Source organism: Tribolium castaneum, chromosome 2 (assembly GCF_031307605.1).
Source record: "Tribolium castaneum strain GA2 chromosome 2, icTriCast1.1, whole genome shotgun sequence".
NCBI classification, from domain to species: domain Eukaryota; kingdom Metazoa; phylum Arthropoda; class Insecta; order Coleoptera; family Tenebrionidae; genus Tribolium; species Tribolium castaneum.
In genome coordinates this window covers 19903524-19911383 of record NC_087395.1, presented here as the reverse complement: position 1 = coordinate 19911383, position 7860 = coordinate 19903524, and positions in this window count along the sequence as shown.

The window sequence follows — 7860 nt, the reverse complement described above, 5'->3', positions numbered from 1 at the left end:
CTTTCCACCTGACTTAACAAGAAAGCGGCACATTGTCGATAACACATAGAAAAAAAATAAAAACCATCAAAAATTATAAACAATACAACTTTCCAACCTCTTCCCAGGGCTCGATTTTTTTTAAACTTTGTTATAATGTAGAGTAATAAATGCTCTTTCGACCTGCCTTAACAAGAAAGCGGCATATTGTCGATAACACATAGAAAAAAAATAAAAACCATTAAACATTATAAACAATACAACTTTCCAACCCCTTCCCAGGGCTCGATTTTTTTTAAACTTTATTATAATATAAAGTTTTAAATGCTCTTTCGACCTGACTTAACAAGAAAGCGGCACATTGTCGATAACACATAGAAAAAAAATAAAAACCATCAAAAATTATAAACAATACAACTTTCCGACCCCTTCCCAGGGCTCGATTTTTTTTAAACTTTGTTATAATGTAGAGTAATAAATGCTCTTTCGACCTGCCGTAAAAGGAAAGTGGCACATTGTCGATAACACATAGAAAAAAAATAAAAACCATCAAAAATTATAAACAATACAACTTTCCAACTCCTTCCCAGAGCTAGATTTTTTTTTAAACTTTGTTATAATGTAGAGTAATAAATGCTCTTTCGACTTGCCTTAACAAGAAAGCGGCATATTGTCGATAACACATAGAAAAAAAATAAAAACCATCAAAAATTATAAACAATACAACTTTCCAACCCCTTCCCAGGGCTCGATTTTTTTTAAACTTTGTTATAATGTAGAGTAATAAATGCTCTTTCGACTTGCCTTAACAAGAAAGCGGCATATTGTCGATAACACATAGAAAAAAAATAAAAACCATCAAAAATTATAGACAATACAACTTTCAAACCCCTTCCCAGGGCTCGATTTTTTTTAAACTTTGTTATAATGTAGAGTAATAAATGCTCTATCGACCTGCCGTAACAAGAAAGTGGCACATTGTCGATAACACATAGAAAAAAAATAAAAACCATTAAACATTATAAACAATACAACTTTCCAACCCCTTCCCAGGGCTCGATTTTTTTTTAACTTTTTTATAATATAAAGTTTTAAATGCTCTTTCGACCTGCCGTAACAAGAAAGTGGCACATTGTCGATAACACATAGAAAAAAAATAAAAACCATCAAAAATTATAGACAATACAACTTTCCAACCCCTTCCCAGGGCTCGATTTTTTTTAAACTTTATTATAATATAAAGTTTTAAATGCTCTTTCCACCTGACTTAACAAGAAAGCGGCACATTGTCGATAACACATAGAAAAAAAATAAAAACCATCAAAAATTATAAACAATACAAATTTCCAACCCCTTCCCAGGGCTCGATTTTTTTTAAACTTTATTATAATATAAAGTTTTAAATGCTCTTTCGATCTGACTTAACAAGAAAGCGGCACATTGTCGATAACACATAGAAAAAAAATAAAAACCATCAAAAATTATAAACAATACAACTTTCCAACCTCTTCCCAGGGCTCGATTTTTTTTAAACTTTGTTATAATGTAGAGTAATAAATGCTCTTTCGACCTGCCTTAACAAGAAAGCGGCATATTGTCGATAACACATAGAAAAAAAATAAAAACCATTAAACATTATAAACAATACAACTTTCCAACCCCTTCCCAGGGCTCGATTTTTTTTAAACTTTATTATAATATAAAGTTTTAAATGCTCTTTCGACCTGACTTAACAAGAAAGCGGCACATTGTCGATAACACATAGAAAAAAAATAAAAACCATCAAAAATTATAAACAATACAACTTTCCGACCCCTTCCCAGGGCTCGATTTTTTTTAAACTTTGTTATAATGTAGAGTAATAAATGCTCTTTCGACCTGCCGTAAAAGGAAAGTGGCACATTGTCGATAACACATAGAAAAAAAATAAAAACCATCAAAAATTATAGACAATACAACTTTCCAACCCCTTCCCAGGGCTCGATTTTTTTCAAACTTTTTTATAATGTAGAGTATTAAGTGCTCTTTCGACCTGCCGTAACAAGAAAGTGGCACATTGTCGATTACACATAGAAAAAAAATAAAAACCATCAAAAATTATAGACAATACAACATTCCAACCCCTTCCCAGGGCTCGATTTTTTTTTAACTTTTTTATAATATAAAGTTTTAAATGCTCTTTCGACCTGCCGTAACAAGAAAGTGGCACATTGTCGATAACACATAGAAAAAAAATAAAAACCATCAAAAATTATAGACAATACAACTTTCCAACCCCTTCCCAGGGCTCGATTTTTTTCAAACTTTTTTATAATGTAGAGTATTAAGTGCTCTTTCGACCTGCCGTAACAAGAAAGTGGCACATTGTCGATAACACATAGAAAAAAAATAAAAACCATCAAAAATTATAGACAATACAACTTTCCAACCCCTTCCCAGGGCTCGATTTTTTTCAAACTTTTTTATAATGTAGAGTATTAAGTGCTCTTTCGACCTGCCGTAACAAGAAAGTGGCACATTGTCGATAACACATAGAAAAAAAATAAAAACCATCAAAAATTATAGACAATACAACTTTCCAACCCCTTCCCAGGGCTCGATTTTTTTTTAACTTTTTTATAATATAAAGTTTTAAATGCTCTTTCGACCTGCCGTAACAAGAAAGTGGCACATTGTCGATAACACATAGAAAAAAAATAAAAACCATCAAAAATTATAGACAATACAACTTTCCAACCCCTTCCCAGGGCTCGATTTTTTTCAAACTTTTTTATAATGTAGAGTATTAAGTGCTCTTTCGACCTGCCGTAACAAGAAAGTGGCACATTGTCGATAACACATAGAAAAAAAATAAAAACCATCAAAAATTATAGACAATACAACTTTCCAACCCCTTCCCAGGGCTCGATTTTTTTTAAACTTTATTATAATATAAAGTTTTAAATGCTCTTTCGACCTGACTTAACAAGAAAGCGGCACATTGTCGATAACACATAGAAAAAAAATAAAAACCATCAAAAATTATAAACAATACAACTTTCCAACCCCTTCCCAGGGCTCGATTTTTTTTAAACTTTGTTATAATGTAGAGTAATAAATGCTCTTTCGACTTGCCTTAACAAGAAAGCGGCATATTGTCGATAACACATAGAAAAAAAATAAAAACCATCAAAAATTATAGACAATACAACTTTCAAACCCCTTCCCAGGGCTCTATTTTTTTTTAACTTTTTTATAATATAAAGTTTTAAATGCTCTTTCGACCTGCCTTAACAAGAAAGCGGCACATTGTCGATAACACATAGAAAAAAAATAAAAACCATCAAAAATTATAAACAATACAACTTTCCAACCCCTTCCCAGGGCTCGATTTTTTTTAAACTTTATTATAATATAAAGTTTTAAATGCTCTTTCGACCTGACTTAACAAGAAAGCGGCACATTGTCGATAACACATAGAAAAAAAATAAAAACCATCAAAAATTATAAACAATACAACTTTCCAACCTCTTCCCAGGGCTCGATTTTTTTTAAACTTTGTTATAATATAAAGTTTTAAATGCTCTTTCGACCTGCCGTAACAAGAAAGTGGCACATTGTCGATAACACATAGAAAAAAAATAAAAACCATCATAAATTATAGACAATACAACTTTCCAACTCCTTCCCAGGGCTCGATTTTTTTTAAACTTTATTATAATATAAAGTTTTAAATGCTCTTTCGACCTGACTTAACAAGAAAGCGGCACATTGTCGATAACACACAGAAAAAAAATAAAAACCATCAAAAATTATAAACAATACAACTTTCCAACCCCTTCCCAGGGCTCGATTTTTTTTAAACTTTGTTATAATGTAGAGTAATAAATGCTCTTTCGACCTGCCGTAACAAGAAAGTGGCACATTGTCGATAACACATAGAAAAAAAATAAAAACCATCAAAAATTATAAACAATACAACTTTCCAACCTCTTCCCAGGGCTAGATTTTTTTTTAAACTTTGTTATAATGTAGAGTAATAAATGCTCTTTCGACTTGCCTTAACAAGAAAGCGGCATATTGTCGATAACACATAGAAAAAAAATAAAAACCATCAAAAATTATAAACAATACAACTTTCCAACCCCTTCCCAGGGCTCGATTTTTTTTAAACTTTGTTATAATGTAGAGTAATAAATGCTCTTTCGACTTGCCTTAACAAGAAAGCGGCATATTGTCGATAACACATAGAAAAAAAATAAAAACCATCAAAAATTATAGACAATACAACTTTCAAACCCCTTCCCAGGGCTCGATTTTTTTTAAACTTTGTTATAATGTAGAGTAATAAATGCTCTTTCAACTTGCCTTAACAAGAAAGCGGCATATTGTCGATAACACATAGAAAAAAAATAAAAACCATCAAAAATTATAAACAATACAACTTTCCAACCTCTTCCCAGGGCTAGATTTTTTTTTAAACTTTGTTATAATGTAGAGTAATAAATGCTCTTTCGACTTGCCTTAACAAGAAAGCGGCATATTGTCGATAACACATAGAAAAAAAATAAAAACCATCAAAAATTATAAACAATACAACTTTCCAACCCCTTCCCAGGGCTCGATTTTTTTTAAACTTTGTTATAATGTAGAGTAATAAATGCTCTTTTGACTTGCCTTAACAAGAAAGCGGCATATTGTCGATAACACATAGAAAAAAAATAAAAACCATCAAAAATTATAGACAATACAACTTTCCAACCCCTTCCCAGGGCTCGATTTTTTTTAAACTTTTTTATAATATATAGTTTTAAATGCTCTTTCGACCTGCCGTAACAAGAAAGTGGCACATTGTCGATAACACATAGAAAAAAAATAAAAACCATCAAAAATTATAGACAATACAACTTTCCAACCCCTTCCCAGGGCTCGATTTTTTTTTAACTTTTTTATAATATAAAGTTTTAAATGCTCTTTCGACCTGCCGTAACAAGAAAGTGGCACATTGTCGATAACACATAGAAAAAAAAATAAAAACCATCAAAAATTATAGACAATACAACATTCCAACCCCTTCCCAGGGCTCGATTTTTTTCAAACTTTTTTATAATGTAGAGTATTAAGTGCTCTTTCGACCTGCCGTAACAAGAAAGTGGCACATTGTCGATAACACATAGAAAAAAAATAAAAACCATCAAAAATTATAGACAATACAACTTTCCAACCCCTTCCCAGGGCTCGATTTTTTTCAAACTTTTTTATAATGTAGAGTATTAAGTGCTCTTTCGACCTGCCGTAACAAGAAAGTGGCACATTGTCGATAACACATAGAAAAAAAAATAAAAACCATCAAAAATTATAGACAATACAACATTCCAACCCCTTCCCAGGGCTCGATTTTTTTCAAACTTTTTTATAATGTAGAGTATTAAGTGCTCTTTCGACCTGCCGTAACAAGAAAGTGGCACATTGTCGATAACACATAGAAAAAAAATAAAAACCATCAAAAATTATAGACAATACAACTTTCCAACCCCTTCCCAGGGCTCGATTTTTTTCAAACTTTTTTATAATGTAGAGTATTAAGTGCTCTTTCGACCTGCCGTAACAAGAAAGTGGCACATTGTCGATAACACATAGAAAAAAAACAAAAACCATCAAAAATTATAGACAATACAACTTTCCAACCCCTTCCCAGGGCTCGATTATTTTTAAACTTTTTTATAATATAAAGTTTTAAATGCTCTTTCGACCTGCCGTAACAAGAAAGTGGCACATTGTCGATAACACATAGAAAAAAAATAAAAACCATCAAAAATTATAGACAATACAACTTTCCAACCCCTTCCCAGGGCTCGATTTTTTTCAAACTTTTTTATAATGTAGAGTATTAAATGCTCTTTTGACCTGCCGTAACAAGAAAGTGGCACATTGTCGATAACACATAGAATAAAAATAAAAACCATCAAAAATTATAGACAATACAACTTTCCAACCCCTTCCCAGGGCTCGATTTTTTTAAAACTTTTTTATAATATAAAGTTTTAAATGCTCTTTCGACCTGCCGTAACAAGAAAGTGGCACATTGTCGATAACACATAGAAAAAAAATAAAAACCATCAAAAATTATAGACAATACAACTTTCCAACCCCTTCCCAGGGCTCGATTTTTTTCAAACTTTTTTATAATGTAGAGTATTAAGTGCTCTTTCGACCTGCCGTAACAAGAAAGTGGCACATTGTCGATAACACATAGAAAAAAAATAAAAACCATCAAAAATTATAGACAATACAACTTTCCAACCCCTTCCCAGGGCTCGATTTTTTTTAAACTTTATTATAATATAAAGTTTTAAATGCTCTTTCGACCTGACTTAACAAGAAAGCGGCACATTGACGATAACACATAGAAAAAAAATAAAAACCATCAAAAATTATAAACAATACAACTTTCCAACTCCTTCCCAGAGCTAGATTTTTTTTTAAACTTTGTTATAATGTAGAGTAATAAATGCTCTTTCGACTTGCCTTAACAAGAAAGCGGCATATTGTCGATAACACATAGAAAAAAAATAAAAACCATCAAAAATTATAAACAATACAACTTTCCAACCCCTTCCCAGGGCTCGATTTTTTTTAAACTTTGTTATAATGTAGAGTAATAAATGCTCTTTCGACTTGCCTTAACAAGAAAGCGGCATATTGTCGATAACACATAGAAAAAAAATAAAAACCATCAAAAATTATAGACAATACAACTTTCAAACCCCTTCCCAGGGCTCGATTTTTTTTAAACTTTGTTATAATGTAGAGTAATAAATGCTCTATCGACCTGCCGTAACAAGAAAGTGGCACATTGTCGATAACACATAGAAAAAAAATAAAAACCATTAAACATTATAAACAATACAACTTTCCAACCCCTTCCCAGGGCTCGATTTTTTTTAAACTTTGTTGTAATGTAGAGTAATAAATGCTCTTTCGACCTGCCGTAACAAGAAAGTGGCACATTGTCGATAACACATAGAAAAAAAATAAAAACCATTAAACATTATAAACAATACAACTTTCCAACCCCTTCCCAGGGCTCGATTTTTTTTAAACTTTGTTGTAATGTAGAGTAATAAATGCTCTTTCGACCTGCCGTAACAAGAAAGTGGCACATTGTCGATAACACATAGAAAAAAAATAAAAACCATTAAACATTATAAACAATACAACTTTCCAACCCCTTCCCAGGGCTCGATTTTTTTTAAACTTTATTATAATATAAAGTTTTAAATGCTCTTTCGACCTGACTTAACAAGAAAGCGGCACATTGTCGATAACACATAGAAAAAAAATAAAAACCATCAAAAATTATAAACAATACAACTTTCCGACCCCTTCCCAGGGCTCGATTTTTTTTAAACTTTGTTATAATGTAGAGTAATAAATGCTCTTTCGACCTGCCGTAAAAAGAAAGTGGCACATTGTCGATAACACATAGAAAAAAAATAAAAACCATCAAAAATTATAGACAATACAACTTTCCAACCCCTTCCCAGGGCTCGATTTTTTTCAAACTTTTTTATAATGTAGAGTATTAAGTGCTCTTTCGACCTGCCGTAACAAGAAAGTGGCACATTGTCGATAACACATAGAAAAAAAATAAAAACCATTAAACATTATAAACAATACAACTTTCCAACCCCTTCCCAGGGCTCGATTTTTTTTAAACTTTATTATAATATAAAGTTTTAAATGCTCTTTCGACCTGACTTAACAAGAAAGCGGCACATTGTCGATAACACATAGAAAAAAAAATAAAAACCATCAAAAATTATAGACAATACAACTTTCAAACCCCTTCCCAGGGCTCGATTTTTTTTAAACTTTGTTATAATGTAGAGTAATAAATGC